Genomic DNA, 16897 nt, shown 5'->3' on the forward strand with positions numbered 1-16897 from the left:
CTTGTTGCCCTGGGATTTTGGCCTGTGACCTCTCCTTAAAGACCTATAGTTACTTTCCTTCCTGAGAATCAGCTCCCTCCAGAAATTGAACACCTTTTGTTGCCCTTCCCAAGTTCAAAAAAAGAGAAGTCTTATAATACTCCCTTTCCTGCTAAATATAGCCATCCTCCCACCTTCCTAAGAGATGGTAAGCTCTCCTATTTCTCTCTAGAGTGCCTTATATACATGGCTCCCAAAGGACCCCCTCCAGGGCCTCAAATGTGACTTGCTTTCCTATTGATGGGACCTTCACTAGAGCAGAGAAAGAAGTTAAAAAGCAAGTTAATTCTTCAGCAACGCATCCTTCAATATTTACTCACTCTGTTAATTAAAGTAGTAAGAAATGAAAACCCGTTCTGGGTGGGAAGGTGCCGAGGGGAACTTATCCCCTAGGAAATCGCTGGGGTTTGCCATTGTGATGTATGGCCCAAACAAGGCAGGGCAGCAGGGAGGAGAATCCACTTCCCCTCATCAGTTCATAGGCATGGAAGAAAGCTGCGCACCGATAAGGATCTTATTTTGGCACCAAATCTTCCCTCCAGCCCTGCAGTACGTGAAATCAGTTGTGTGCTAAGGCAGACTAAGCGGTGATAACAGCCTGGGACCCCAACTCCCATGTGAATGCAGAATATCAGGTCTCTTCCTGAGGATGGGTTTCATCAGGGAAGACGTAGCAGGAAGGCCCTGGAAACCCAAAGAGTATGTCTGGAACAGGGAAGGAAGGGGAGGGCGGGGTGCTCCTAGAAGGCGAAGAGGAGGCAACCATGGGAAGCTGAATCCCAAGTTCACCCACCACGGTGTTGCCAAGACCCACCACTCAGGGCACTTCCTGGAAGCTGCCAACTCCTGCCTCAGCAATGTGTTATCTCTGCAAAGAACACAAGACACTACACAAATGACACTGGTGGCTCTCTTCTATAGATAGTGCCATTCTTATGCTGGAAGCTTTCTCACCTGGGAGCATCTCTTCTTTTTGCCCTATCTGCAAGCTAATACATAGACACATCCTACATACACACCCAAGTGTGTCTCTACATAGCTGTTTCATAAAAATCAAAAGCCCAGCTGAAATGCCACCTCTTCCATGAAGCCTTTTGGGTCCCCCTAGCCAGTGGCATCCTTTGCTTTGAGAGCCCATTGTCTCTTTGATCTTCTCTTATGAGATCCACGTCTTAGATATATTTTGTCTACCCTCTACATTGTAAGCTAAACAGCTGTAATACTGTTCTCCCAGCAGCTGGACCCAGTTCTCTGAAGCTGGTCCTGGAGCCAGGGAAGAGAAATATGCAAGGTGTGATTTAAGACGGACCAGCAATGATTAGCACTGAGCATCTTACCTTGTCAGCACCAGCTCCCAGGGTAAATTAAGTATCTACAAAATGAATGTGTGCCTGGAAAATCTCCAAAGTAGATTTTATTCTTGCCCAAATGTTACCAAGTATTTTAATTAACCTGGGCTTATTGTTTTAATTACTTGAATTTTATACCATGAATTGCTGTTTGAGAGTAGTGACAACCAGTAAACACAATTACAGTGTGTATTTCCAGCAAGGCTTTGCCCTTAAAATTTTATTTTTAAAGTAATAATTAGCAATGTAAATCTTTAATTTCTAGTTCACTGGGGCTAACAAACTGAGTAGAAGAAAAGTTTTCTTAGAATATGAAGATTATATCTTAGTCTCCCTTCATCTAATACTTAAATGGACTTTCTTTGCTTTTAGAAATTCCAGGTGCAAAAACTAGGGATGCAATATTATGATATATTACTGAGTGTGAAAGACACATAACAAGATATAGGTGACAATGAATTTTATAAGAAAAAATGTTAAAACACCGTGTGTGTGTTTGTGTGTGTTTGGATATGTGTGTTCAGTATATTTATGGAAGTATGTATACTAAACTGTTACACTTGGGGAGTAGGGCTGGAGACAATAGGGAGGTGAGGGAGACTCTCCATTTTGATTTGTACTCTTCAACATGGAAGTTTGAAGTTTATAACAGGAAGTGTTACTTTTGCAACTGAGACTTTTATTAAAATTTGAAAACCACCACTCCATGAACAAGCATAGTGCATTGCACCAAAAAGAGCAGTGTCTGGGGAGCCAATGGGTGCAGGGGACTGCAGCTTTGCAAGCCTATGACCTTAGAGCATTCTTTTCATTTACTCAGAGCATCTTGTGGAACCCAAACCTTTCCTCTGTCTCCTTGGCTTCTGCTTTTGGAACATGTCCCTAAACCATGCAACCCCTTCTCAGCTTCTCCATGGGTCTTGGGACCCATCTCATCTCTGCATTGATTCCTGGACATCCAACACATTTCTGTCTTCCTTCTTGGATTCCATCTTGGTGTTTGCATTGATCTTTGTGCCTACCTTGACTCAGCTTGAGCTTTTTCTAACTGCCTGCACCCAGAAGACTCAGTCTCTACCCATCCCGCATCCACCAGGCCATGCCTTCATTAACTGCCTGCCCAAAGGGTCTCCCTCTGGATCTCCAATCTGATTTGGGTTTAATGGCACATATTTTTGATGCAGTGTGGCCCTTAAACACATGCCAACTATTTACTCTTTAGTGTAAACCATTAAAGACACAGCAAGTTATCCAGTACAGAAGAGACTACACGTTGACTGGATTGGATTTTTTGAGAAATGGTACTTTTTTATGGGATACTTTCCTAAGAGATTATCAAAGATGATTTTTATTTGCTGGATTTTCACCTTAGAGTCCAATGTTAGAAAGAAATTACAATATATGCCTCCTATCTTTTGCATGGCTTTTGGGATTTCTATTTTAATGTGTTCATATATTTTATTTTAAGATACCACAAAGCTTTTTGGTATACTGATCAAGAATTTATGAGAATAACAATAAAAAACGTCTTTCTACATAACTTCTTCTTTTAGTCTTTATTCTGAATAAATCTCAGAATGATTGCTGTAGTGAGCAGGCCTGCTGTCCCTCTTCCCTGGGTTCCACCTGAGAAGCACTCTCAGACATCAGCATTGCTCTGCACCATGGTACCCTGCATTCTGGTACTCTGCATCATGGTATTCCACACGCAGTACTCCAGATCATGGTATTCCACATCATAGTACTCTGCATCCTGGTACTCTTCAACTAGGTACTCTGTACCAAGATACTCTGCACCGTGGTACTCTGCATCAGGGTACTCTGCACCATGGTGCTCTGCATCAGGGTATTCTGCACCATGGTACTCCACATAATGGTACTCTGCATCATGGTAATCTTCATCTTTGTACTCTATACCATGGTACTCTACACTCTGGCATTCTGCATCTTGGTACTCTGCACCATGGTACTCTGCATGATGGTGCTCTGCAACATGGTATGTCACATCATGGTACTCTGCACCATGGCACTCTGCACCATGGTATGCTGAGTCATGGTACTCTGTTTCATGGTACTCCACACCCTGGTACTCCACATCATAGTACTCCACACCATGGTACTCTGCACCATGGCACTCTGCACCGTGGCACTCTGTATGGCATGTGCTCCACCTGTTTGTATTCTTATGCACTGACTAGCACTGGGTACCATACAGCGTGTTGCTATGTGTCTTAGCACAGTTAATTGCTCCAATGTGCAAGGTCATTGCTGTTATCTCCATTTCGCAGATGAGAAAACTGAGGCTCAAATCAGTTAAGTGACTAGCCCAGGGTTACATAGACGGTAAGTAGTGGAAATGAAATTTGAATTGAGGTCTCTCTGATACCAAAGACTGTTTACTTTTCCCTATGCCCCATGAAGCAGAGTTTCCTTAATTCCTCCATGGCCAGGCATGATTCTTTATCTCATGTGACCTCCCATCTTCCTACCCTGTCATCTCCCCAATTAATCCAAAAAAAAAATGAAAAGTCTTGTCTAGCTGTATTGACAAGGCTAAACATTGGACTGGCTGTTTTCCTGAGCTAAAGCAAGTGCTTTTAAAGCATAAAAATAGAATCTTTTTCCATTTATCCTTGTCCTTAAGAACCACAGAGTGAAGAATGTGTCAGACCCCCTGACTTGTCTATCTTTGTAAAAATAAAATTTTTTAAGCCTTTTACACTGAGCTTTTCTGTTTTTTAGGAGGTCTGGTAATGAAAACCCAAAGTGCAAATCATAACATCAAATCCATGTTACATAATACACCCCACCTTCCCATTCCTCTCCAGAAGGGAAGGTTTTAGTAATAACATTTCAGAACTGAAGTATTAAAAATTCTCCTCTACAGTAATGGGCATGTTATTTTCTCCCTTTCCAGCTGGGTCTAAAACCATGGGTTCTCATGCTGGAATGCACATCACAGATGGTCCAAATTCCCAGAAATATATGTGCTCAGTCAAGAAACAATTGTGTCCTTGGGAACCCCCAGAAGAGATTTCCCTCTTCTTGGTCTTGGATGGAAGGAAAAGAAAAGCAAGAGGAAGGAAATTAACCCTTCTGGGGATCTACAGTGTCAAAAACAGGGCTGAGATCCTTAGATACTAGCCCCTTCCTCCTCAGTCCTTCAACAAGGTTTCAGTGAGAAAACTGAGGCTTTTCAGTGAGAAAACCAATGTGATTTGTCCAAGGTCATGACAGCTAACATAGAGTGGGTGGCAAAGACAAACCCATGTCTTTCTAGCTACAGACCCTGTCACTTTTCCTCTAGACAACATTGCCACCCTCACATAACCACAGATAAAGCAAAGCCCTGGATGATCCACAACAAATAACTCATTCTCTGTGACAGCATTCCATGCTGGACGGGGTCACCATGGCAGCTGTCTGTTCCTTCTCCTTGATGACCTTTCCCACCTCTATTGGCCCATGGTCCGCCAGCAATTCCTCCAGAGACACTCTTGGCCAGAGCAATCTCAGCCACCCTCCCTTGTGGCTTCTCAGAAAGATCTCTCCCCTTATGCTATTTTACTTTTTTTTTGCATGGGCAGGCACCGGAAATCGAACCCAGGTCTCCAGCATGGCAGGGGAGAATTCTGCCACTGAGCCACCATCACACCTCCCTCCCCTTACATTAGTTCCTTTCTCCCTAGATTCATCCAGGAAACAATTGGAAGACTTCAAATAGCATATGTAATGTGCAAATGCAAGGAAGAAAATATTAGAGTAGTAATTGAATCAGCTTCTCCGAGAAGAGATTTTAACAAATGTCATGCAGAGGTCCTCCATTCCAGCATCCACATGTCACAATAACTACAAGGGTTTTTAGCTCTGGGCTAAACCCTGGAAGAAAATGTAGGGATTTGTAGAGAATGAAGATGTCCACATTCTGGGATGAAAAAGAGATACATTTATTGAACATAAAGCTATACAATAAACCATACTGTGGACTATGATACCGTATTTTAGAGTAAGTGATAACCTTACAGAATGAGAATAACTATCAACCACTGCACTTAAGTCAGAATTATTTCACAGGTGCTGGGCTGTCCTTTGGTCACACTGCTGATGCTAAGAGATCCCCTTTTCGACTTTGATCTTTGTCCCTGTTCCTAACAATGGAAAATCTGAGTTTTTGCCTGCACACTCATTCACAGGATAATGTTAAAGACTAGTTTTTTCTCAATGATCTTTATGGGTATATTGGCTTTTCTCCAAAATGCTAAGTATGTGCAGTCCCTTGCTGCTTGCTGCTCTTCATGTTACTAGGATTGCTGTGTGGTTTTGCCACTCTTGATAGCGCTGACTATCTTCTCTGACGTCTGCAGTGTTAGTTCCATGAGTGGGTTCCATCATGTTTCTTTTTTTTTTCCTACTGTGCATTGGGAAAAGCACTACAAACTTCTTTGGGTAGAAAAGTCACTTCCTTCTTGTAACCCAATATGAAATGGAAACCCCCATTATGTAGAAACCTGGACACTATGACACTTCTTGTGTAAAACCATTAAAAGTCCCACTAACAATACATTTTAGAACATTGCCATTTAAGATTGGCTACCATTTAAAGCTTGTTTACTACACTCCAGGCACTGGGTTAGCAGGCTACATATACTAATTTCATTTGATTCCATTTTCACAACAATTGATGACATCCATACTATTATCTCCACTTGAAAGATAAGAAAATGGAGACTCAGCTCATGTGGTTCGCCCAAGGCCATTTGTGTGACAAGTCATGGGGTTGGTATTTAGATCCAGGACCTCACACACCATCCTTTACCACCCTCTGCATTTGTCCTCAGAGAGATCTGGACTTTATTCTGAAGGCCAAGGCAAGCTCCAAAGAGTCTAAAGAGGGATGGTAACCTATTTGGACTTGGCAACAGCACCGGAGAAAGACAGGCATGGATGGGAGTGGAGATCAGAGGTGAGAGGAATGAGCTGACACGAGTCTTGACCACCTTGATGATAGTGGAGATGGGAAAGTGGGGTGAATTTGAATGCAGAGGATTTGGGGATAAGCAGAGGGAGAGGTCAAGATGGACACCTTGGCTACTGCCAGGTGATGGCAGAGCCATTCACTGAGATTAGAAATCCAAGGGCAGGGTACATTAGAGAAAAATATGAGAAAATCAACCTTGGTCATGTTGAATTTCAGGCATCTGAAGAAACTTTGATAAGGTGTACAAAAAAAATTGCAAATACAGGCCTGGAACTCAGAAGCAAGATTTGGCAGAAGTTGTAGATTTAGAAGTTATTACTTCATCCACGATAGTTGATACTAGGGAAGTAAATGAGTCTCAAAAAAAAAAAAAAAAGCATAGAGAATAAGAAGAAGGATGAAGAGGGAAGCCTAGAGATGTGGCTGATGGCAAAGAAGGCTCTTCTGTCTTCAAATGAGTAGAAAATCTCCAGCTTTTCTCCTACACTCAGACCTAACTACCATCTCACTCTACCCACTCTAAAAGTGCTGATGGCATTGAGCTGCCAAGCACAGATGAGAAAATATTCTCTGTCCATCTTCCAAACTCCTAGATTTCTGCTCCTAGCAGGCAAATGTATACATGATGAATCAGTAATTTCCTGCAAGGTCCAAGATGGAATCTTGAGCAAGTTATTTCAACTCTCCAGGTGTCATTTCCTGTATAGTAAAATAGGCTAATCATATCTAGAGTCCTAGAGGCATGGTTTAAAAGATCAGGTAAGATGCAAAGTACCCAGGGAAGTACTTGCACACAGCAGGTGCCCAACTAAAGAAGTGTTGCCTGCCTCCTCTTGCTCTCCCTGTCTGGGATGAACCCAGAGGCACACAAAGATTCTGAGCTTCCCATCACCCCTTCCATGCTATTAGAACACTAAAGGACTCTGGCAGGTCTGTGTTTATCTAAGTCTGTCTCTTTAACCAGAGGCTGGAACAACAAGCTCCTTAATTCCCAAGAAAGCTCTAGTCCTTGGATCAGATCAGTGAGGCTAAGACAAAAAGGTAACTCTCCCTTTTATATATATAAAGAGATCAAAGAATGTTCTTCCCAGCCCCCAAGCAATCTCACATACAATAAACATCATTGAAATCAGCAGGTTCAAGTTCCAAGAGAATACTCTGTCTGCTGGGCTTCAGGTAATTTTCTTCCTCTAGAAATTATAAATAAGAGACAACAACAGCAGATACAAGGTAAAGATCAAACTCATGCACAGCCAGGGCCCAGCTGCTTTAGATGCATTTTTTACCTGGGTTCTGAGCCCTCAGATCAGCACGACCTCCCTAACCTGTGTCCTTGTTGATGCACATTCACCACCTGAATTAAGAAGGGAATCGTGGCACTCAGGAGCTCTCTGAGGATAAGACCAGGGCTGCTCTAGTCTGAGGTTAGTAATCAGCTCAGAGAAACATAAATCCTAAGGGATTAGCTAGTCCCGCTCATGTTGTTTTAAAGATGAAAGACCTGTTCCAAGAGAAGGACAGTGGCTATCCTTAGGTTGCAGGGTAAGTTACTACAGAGCTGGGACATGAACCCAAGGATCCTGACTGCCGGGCCACTTGTCACTTCAAATATCACCTTTCCTCTCCTGAGCAAAAATGCCAGGTCTTACCACCACCGGTTGGGCATGCAAATGGGTATCAAAGAATCTAAGAGATGACACTGTGATCATAACACCCAAGCTTCAATGAATAGATATCAAGCAGAAAGTATTATAATAATATTAGAGCATTAATATTAGAGTAATATAAAACACTAGAATGGTATAGTATAAAACTGTAGTAATGTTCTTCTACTATTCCATTTTGAAAGCACTTCTGAGTAATAAAGGCCACATCCTGCTTGACTCCCTGGGGTGGGGAGAAAGAGTGTTGGTCTTCTAGGTTTGAAAACTCACCCAGTGATTAAATAAATCTTTATTTAATCCCATCCATGTGCTAAGCACTGTGCTCAACATTGAGCTTACCTGCATTTCATTAATGATGTCAGCTTAAAGATCTCAGGGACAATTGATGCATGAGCACACAATGACACGTCAATAGTTTGTGCCACAAGAGAAGTCAGTACAGTAGGTTTTGAGTGATGGACCTGGAGGGTGGACTTAAGTTTTTATGGACGATGGTGTCATTCTTTGGGGTAAAGACTATAGGAAGAGAGGGGAGAAGAGGAGAGAGAGTGATGGTGTCTATGGTGAAGGTGCTGGTGATGGTAGACAAGGAAAATAAGGAAGGTAATTATTTCACTTTGGGGCACGTTACATTCACGCAGCATCTCAGCACAGGGATTCTGCTGGCTGAACTGGCCCAGGTCCACTTCTCTGGGAACCCCCTTGGCAGGCTGTCATGCTCAGTGCTCCTCTTTCCTGCCAAGGGAATTCCACTGTTTACTTCTGTTCTCTCAAAATGTGTTGAAATATCAAATGCAGTGATGTTTCCTCTTTGTCTTTGAAAGTATCCTTTCCCTTTTCTTCTTTTACTATCATTTGGATGAGGTTTATGGAAGCAAAAGAGATCAAAGTCTACAGACAATCCGCCATGTTTAATCTGAAGAGTTTTTTTCTGCTTTTTATTAGAAAAGCTATAGGTTCACAGAAAAATCATGCATAAAATACAGGGTTCCCATACACCACCCTATTTTAACACCATGCATTAGTGTGTAAGTTTGTTACAACTCACAAAGGAACCTTTCTATAATTGTACAATTAGCTGTAGCCCATTGTTTAAAAAATAATCAAAAGCTTTGAAAGTCAATTTCTACACTATAAGCAGAAGGGAGGATGAAGAAGAAAAAGGAGGCAATGGCAGAGAAGACAGCTGAGAAGAGAGATGAAATATAGCAGTAGAATCAGGAAAAGTTGGCAGTAAAACAGTCAATCAAAAGGACTAGCCAGTCACCACTTCATTATCCCTGTTTGCAGTGTGATGAGAATTGATCAACCTGAATCAGTTGGATCCTTTCAACAACAAGGAGATGGGTAGCTATCACTGAATGGACTGGCCAGGTCACTGAAGCTAACTATTAAGTCATTCAGAATGTTAGTGATATGTAGACAATATTGCCTTTTGCCAGAAATAAACCAGCTCAATCAAGTTTTACGGTATCATATAGGCTAAACCTATCAGTGAAATAAAACTGTCTTTTATTTTCTTTCTTTTTTTTCTTTTTTTTTTTTTTTTTTGGTGGGGTGGTGGGGCTTAGTGCACGGTCTCGGAAATGATAGCCAGGTCTCCTGCATGGAAAGCGAACTTTCTACCACCGAGCCACCCAAGCACCCTTCTTCTATTTATTTATTTTTTATTATCCTACCTTCCTTCCTTTTCTTTCATCCATTCATTTATTGATTCAACAATCAAAAAAATATTGAAGATCTACAGTATGCCAGGCACTGGGTAAGACTTCACAACTAGGGTTGGTTCGTGATCATAGGGTGGGCTGGGCTGGCTGTAGGTAATGGCAGCAGAGGGGTTTAGATAAGACAGCCAGCTGAGGCTCAGGAATCAAGTCCAAACGGCTGGGTTAAGGTGAGAGAAGACAGGGAAGGAAGAGCAAGAAGCATAAAGCAGTAAGTCTTAAGTAGGATGAACCACGTCCAATGTAGGAACCTGCAATGGCTGGAAAGAGCTGCCTGACCTTGGAGGTGAGGAAGGAGGCAGGCGTGGCAGCTGGAAGGATCCCTGCATGGCCTGGGATTTGAGTGAAACTTTATGGAAAAACAAAACAAAACAAAACAGAAATTTAGAGGTTTCTTAAAGAACATATTAAAAGGCACTGAGTCATACCATCCCTAATTAGCTTGGTTCTCTACCTACAGCAAGTAATCCTTCTTATAAAACCTAAAGTCTGTTCATTTAAATATAATTTCCAGCCTTTTTGGCCTTTTTAGCATTCTTGAGGGATATTTCCAACAGCCTTGTTTACTCTGCCTGATTTTCATTTCATCACTTTGGCACCTGATTAACTGTTACCACGTCTCCATTCAGGTATCTAAAGTTGATTCTTCCTTCCCTATGTCTCTCACGCATATCCCTTCCTTTCCATCCCCACCATCACTAGCCATGGCCAGGCCCTCATCAATCCAAGCTGAGAAGATTGCAATTGTCCTGTCTCTTCTTTTTCCTACTTCCAATCCATTCTAGTCCCTGTTGAAAAATTAACTTTCTAAAAGTATCACATTACTTTTATTCTCCCACCCAAATTTCTTGCAAATGAGAGAAAAATAAAATAAAATGTTTTCCTTTCCTAAATAATAAAGTCTACACACACACACACACACACACACACACACACATACACACACACACCAATCAGGCCTCCAACCACTCTTGTGGTTTCATGCAGAGCATTTTCTCTTCTCTGCCTTTGTTCATAGACTGAGATTCTAAACACATATGAATGGAGCCTTTAGACTTTACATTGTCAATATTTTTCAGGTATTATTTCCTCTGCCTGGAATGCCTTCTTCTCCTCTCTCTGTTGTAGACACTACAGTAAAATGGAAGGAAGAAATATTAAATTGGGAATTCCAGAGTTGGCTTACAGTCTTGGACAAGTCACTGACTCTCCTGAGCATCAATTTCCTTACCTCCTAAGCAAGGAGCTTGGAACATCTGATCTCTAAGGAGCCTTCCAGCTCTCACTTAAACTGAAGGTTACACTAAAGTTTCCCTCACCCACCTGCTCCCAGCCAAAGATGACTTCTCCTTCCTTCATGGGTTAGAAAGTCTGCCTTGGGTACTTCTGTTCAATAAGTAAAAGTGCTAGCAGTTTATGTGGACATTAGAATTCCCTAGAATCTATGTGCCACATCAGGAAACATGAGTCTTTCAAGCAGGTCTCCTTGATGGCAAATTAGGGGGCATTTCTAAAGCATCAACCTTGAGAATAAATATGTAAATAAAAGGTCAGTGCCTGGATTCACATGATATTAGCATGATGTTTATATTTTTTAAAGTATTTCATGTACATCATCACATTTGACCCGTAAAAGAGCCAAATAAGGAAAGCAAGCAATCAACAATTATCAGAGCTTAATATGTGCCAAGCCATGTTCAGGGTGTATGGGATACAGCAGTGGGCAAACTCGAGCCCCCTTCCCTCATGGAGCTGACATCCTAGCAGAGCAGAATCTTTTCATTAATTCAAAACACAGAATTGCACTGATATGAATAGTAAATCCCTTCTGAACTTAACAGGAGAGTTAACAATTAGAGGATAAATACATGGGCAAAAAGTTTGGTATTTAATAATAGCAAATTATCATGCAAAAATATTTACTGAGTGCTTACTATATGCCAAGTTCTGTGCTAAATGGTGTACATATGTTATTCTATTTAATTCTTATGCTAACCCTGTGAGGCAGATATTATTGTCTCCATTTTTCAACTGAGAAAATTAAGACTCAGAGAGCTTTAGTAACTTGTCCAGCGTCACACGGCCAGGGTGTGATATAACAAAGCAGAGAGAGAGTCTAATCCTGCTTGTAGAAACATGAAAGAGAGAAAGGAAATTTTTGAGCAGGTTCTTGAAGAGGAATAGGAGTTCACCAAGCAAAGAAGGCAGGATGTTGTGGGGTGGGGATGGGAGGTGGGTACCATCCAGACCTCAAGTTTGAAGTCATGAAGTTGAAAAAAAGTGATGTGGATTTAAGGCTGGAAAAAGCAAGAGGCTTAGAGGGCTGGGACAAAGGGTGCGTAGAGATAGGAAACAGTGAGAGAGGTAGTGGGGTAGATGGAGCTAGGTGAGAAGGTTTTTGTTTGTTTGTTTGTTTGTTTGTTTTATTAACGGAAAGAAAAAAAAAGAAATTAACACAACATTTAGAAATCATACCGTTCTACATATGCACTCGGTAATTCTTAACATCATCATTTGAGAATAAACTTGAAATATGTCATTGGTAACAGAGTCCAGCAGGAGTTAGAAACAGGGTAAGGTAATGAGAAGGGTTTTATAAGCTAGGCTTTCTGGAAACTTTTTCAAGAAGAAAATAGATAGTGTGTGTGTATATATATAGTATGTGTATACACACACACACACAGCTCATCAGCTCATCACTGGAACAAATGGACAAAGTGAGCAACCCCTGTGAGCAAAGCCTGGGGCTCCTGCCACTCCTACCCTGCCCTCTGTCCAACAAACTGAAGAGATCAATACCACCCTCCCTGCAACCCATTGTATGATACCACCCACGGCTTGCAAAGCTCTACGGTAAGCAATTGGGAGACTTTGAAGGATTTTAATAGAGAAATGACTTAATGAGACTGGGAGAGTGGAGAATGGATTGGAGAGGGAGGAAGCCAGAGGCCAGGTACTCAGTTAAGCACTATCAGAAGAGTGTAAACTGCTAAGCTCTAACAATGAGGGTCTAAACCAAGGGAGTGAGAATGGATCACAGACCAGGGGTTTGAGAGTGATATGGGAAGTAGCATCAGCAGTCTGGGTTATGGCTGCTATGGGATGGGGTGAGGGCTTAGTTGAGGATAATTCCAAGGTTTGTAGATAAAACGACTTAGAATTAATAACTGAAATGTTTCTTCCCAGGGGTAAATTCCAGTTCCAAATTTAAATGATATACAGTCAATACTCCACAAAGCAGTACAGACATTTCATATTCCCCTGTATCAATCAAAATCAATGAGTGAGTATGTAAAAGGGAAAACAGACAAAAAAAAAATCAAAACCTCCAAGGGAAGTTTGCATCCAGAAAGCTAACAGACAAGCAACATTAGCTGAGACATTCTGACACCTCAAATAAGTCAGAATTCTGCTGTCACCTACTGCATAAGATTCACCAAGTCCTACAGAACAGAACCCTAAAATGTTTCTGATAGAGATAGAATGTTTGAGTGGTTTTTCTCAAATAGAATTCCATTTCTCCTTTATTGTTTCTTCCTGCAGGGGAAAAAAATGTGATAAAAAATCCAGCTTTTGTTGTTTTTAGTTTAAGAAACACAAAAAAGATAGAAATATTTAAATACCACGAAACTCCCTTTTATAGAACTAAACACCCACGGCATAATCCAACCGGCAGCAATGCAACTGATCATGAATGTTCTGCCATGTACACATTCTGAATTACTGCATGGCCATCAAACAAAATGACTGCAGGGAAAGGTTTGTCCATGGTTGTTGGAACAAAAGACTCATGGGGAGCAAAACCTTTGTGGTTCAAATCCCCCCTTCCATAGTCATTTTTCTGAGTAGCTAATGTTTTTACAAGGTATTCTAGTTTGCTAGCTACTGTAATGCAACACACCAGAGACAGATTGGCTTTTAATAAAAGGGGATTTATTTCATTAGCTCTTCAGAGGAAAGGCAGCTAACTTTCAACTGAGGTTCTTTCTTACGTGGGAAGACACTGGGCGATCTCTGCTGGCCTTCTCTCCAGGTCTCTGGGTTCCAACAACTTTTCCCAGGGTGATTTCTTTCTGTATCTCCAAAGGCCTGGGGTGAGCTGCGAGTGCTGAGATGAAGTATGCTGAGCTGCTTGGGCTGTGCTACATTGAGCTCTCTCATTTACGCACCAGCCAATTAAGTCAAACATCATTCATTACAGCAGGCACGCCTCCTAGCCAACTGCAGATGTAATCAGCAACAGATGAGGTTCATGTACCATTGGCTCATGTCCTCAGCAATAGATCTAGGCACCTTCAGCTGGCCAAGTTGACACCTGAATCTAACCACCACACAAGAAGTTAAGGATTTACTTATTCTTTTAAGCACCGCAAAAATTCTAATTAATGATTTGGCTAAAATTTCTCCTGAAATATATCCTAACCTTTCCTCTATTCTTATGCAGATTATATAGAAAAAAAACCAAAAAGGCTCAAAGTCATCATTATAAGTTCCAGGTATTGTTTCGGGCAGAAAGACAGGACTATCTGAAGTGTGTCGAGTTTGCCCCAACATGAAATTGCATCATTTCTTAATCCTTTTATCTGTTTTTATTGTTGTTTTGTCTTCTTCTTTGATGTTAGGCTTTTGGCTATACATTCTGACTATCAGTACCCTTGAATCTTAAGCCTACCTTTTTCATTTCATAGTGTATATGATTTCTATTCTGTTGAAGTCCTGGAAAATAAAATAGCCAAGCATAGTAGCAGGACTGTACATAAAGTGAGGGAAAGGAGGTTCCTTGAAAAGATGAGGGCTTCCTCATGCTATATTATCTTTACTGCCTGGAAGGCAGTGTCATGTAATGGGGGTGAGAGGAGGACAGGATTTGACATTAGAAAAAAACAAGCTTGACCTTAAATAATATACTTGCTAACTCCCAGCTTTCAGATTCTTGCTTATAACAAGTAGAAATAATAACAATACCTACTTTAACAGGGATGCCTAGTGATTAAATGAGCTAAGACATGGAAGTGCCTAGTACAGTACCTGACAATTACTGTCCTCAAAAAAATTAAAGCTAGTCTTAGTCTTAGTTTTATGATTAGTTTTGTGTCATGCATTCTAACTGTTCAAAAGGAATTTTCCCTTAACTCCTTGTCCCTGTCTCTGAACTGGAAAGAAGTGCATTATGGGTGCCAGGACAGAATAGAATTCGAGTCATGATTAGAGATGGGAGCAGGGTTTTGGCGGGAAAATGTGAAGGTCCTTCACAGACTTGAAGTTCTGCCAGGGGCAACCACACCAAACCAAGTCATACAGAGCAAGGGTTACTCACCACTCAGTCCCAGGCAGAGACTGGGGACAGGCGATGAAAGAGACACTGTGAGCAGAAAGGGACACGAGGAAAACAACGTCTCGGGCGGCAGTCCTCCTCCAAGCACCCCTTCCCTTGTCGGGGGACAGTTGAGCACCCAACTCTGGTTTTATTGGGGATTCCTATTTGATCACAGTGGCTCTGTCATGTGGATCATGGCTTGGGTTTGTGTTCAAAAAGGATGGAAACTAAGATGGGAATTCTGGTGGAGGCTGAAAATGCAGGGTAAGTACAGGAGGCGAGAGCCAGGAGGGAACATACTGGACTGAACACAGGTCAGGGCAGTTTAAAGACAGCCTCATGAGGGTGGCATCTGTGTCTGTCCTTTTGTTGGTCGGTGGGCCATGGGGGTGGGAGGGGATGAGTCTGCCCAGAAGGTCCAGGAATTCAGTGGTCCATATTCCAGTGTTCCACTTTATAGAGGCAGAAAGACCTTCTGGTTCCAACGTGCCTTTCCAAGCCTGGTCCTGGTAAATGTGTTTGGGTTTTGTTTGCTTAACTAAAATCTAAATTACTTTACCATAATAACCTATTTGTTCATAAACCCTGTGCCTCCTAATTTTCTTCTGATCATTCTTTATGTACAAAGAGATGTTTCTCTAAAGTTGGGACCAGGATGGAGATGCTCTTTGTGCTCAGATCTTCTTACTTAGCACTATTTCCTTTCTAATTCAGAAACATTGGCAACCTTGTAAAGCTCTTTTCTCAAAATGACATCGTTTTCCAATGCCCTAGTATTGCCATTATTTACTTGACCAATCTCCTATTGGTGAGCATGTGGGCTGTTTTTAACCTGTTATATATATATTTTTCCTATTATGAAAAGCTCCACCATAAATGCCTTTGTACTTTGCTCTGTGTTATTTCTTCAAGGAATCCTTTCTAGGGTTCAAAGTGTATGAACTGTTTCATGCCTTTGAATACACATCAAATTTATGAATTTGCCTTTGTAATGTCACTTTCAGAAAACAATTTGGAATCTGATTTTATGTTAGTGCTGTAGGCTACTAAGAAATATCAAATCAGTAAATTTAAGCACTGTTGGGCTACAGAAGTGTTGATTAGAAAGGAGAAAGCAAGGCTGAGGTCTGGAAGAAAGAAAGGAAGAAAAGAAGGAAGGGAGGCAGGAAGGGAGGGAGCAAGAGAGGAAGGAAGGGAAAAAGGGAGTCAAAAAAGGGAGGAGAGGAGAAAAGAAAGAAGGAAGAAAGGAAGAAAGAGAAGGGAGGAGGGAGGGAGCCAGAAGAGGTTGTTGTAAACCTATGGTTTGCAAAGATGAGTTCCTACTGTAGCGGCCAGGTGGTGGCTCTTAGTACATAAGGTCATCTAGATACTGAAAGAGGAAATGCTCTGTGTGACCTTCTCTAACTTACTCAGCCCAGCGTGGCATTTGCAGTGATGAAGAGTTTTAACTCTGCCCATGATGACATAATGCCAAAGCTGGGAAGAACATAGCTCCCAGATCCACAGCAGATACTAAAAAAGTGGCTGCAAGTTCCAGTGAATCTTCTTTCACTTCCGTCATCTCCCCCAAGGGTTTTTACAAAACCCTGAATTATGCTTTCTACCCACTTTAACATCTTTTCTCTTTCTAGCCCCACAATTTTCTGCTTCTCTAATAATTGCCAACACGTTGGAGTCAGACCTTGGTTGGAATCCTGACTCTGCCATTTACTAACTGTGTGACCCCAGGCAGGTGACTTCACATCTCTGAGCCTCATTTTCTCCACCTGGAAGTCACTACACTCTGGACTTCATTTTCCTCCTCTAAGATCAACTATATGCTCAAG

The 16897-nt window shown here is 41.6% G+C and overlaps 1 long non-coding RNA gene across 1 annotated transcript; it reads left to right on the forward strand.

Moving 5' to 3' along the window:
* Positions 1-487: 487 nt before the first annotated feature.
* LOC143686009 (uncharacterized) lies at positions 488-5373 on the forward strand. The gene is made up of 3 exons (XR_013176852.1): positions 488-588; positions 1274-1398; positions 5078-5373. It is a non-coding gene; the product is annotated as an uncharacterized LOC143686009 (long non-coding RNA).
* The last annotated feature ends 11524 nt before the right edge of the window (positions 5374-16897 follow it).

Source organism: Tamandua tetradactyla, chromosome 6, assembly GCF_023851605.1.
Source record: "Tamandua tetradactyla isolate mTamTet1 chromosome 6, mTamTet1.pri, whole genome shotgun sequence".
Taxonomy (NCBI): Eukaryota; Metazoa; Chordata; class Mammalia; order Pilosa; family Myrmecophagidae; genus Tamandua; species Tamandua tetradactyla.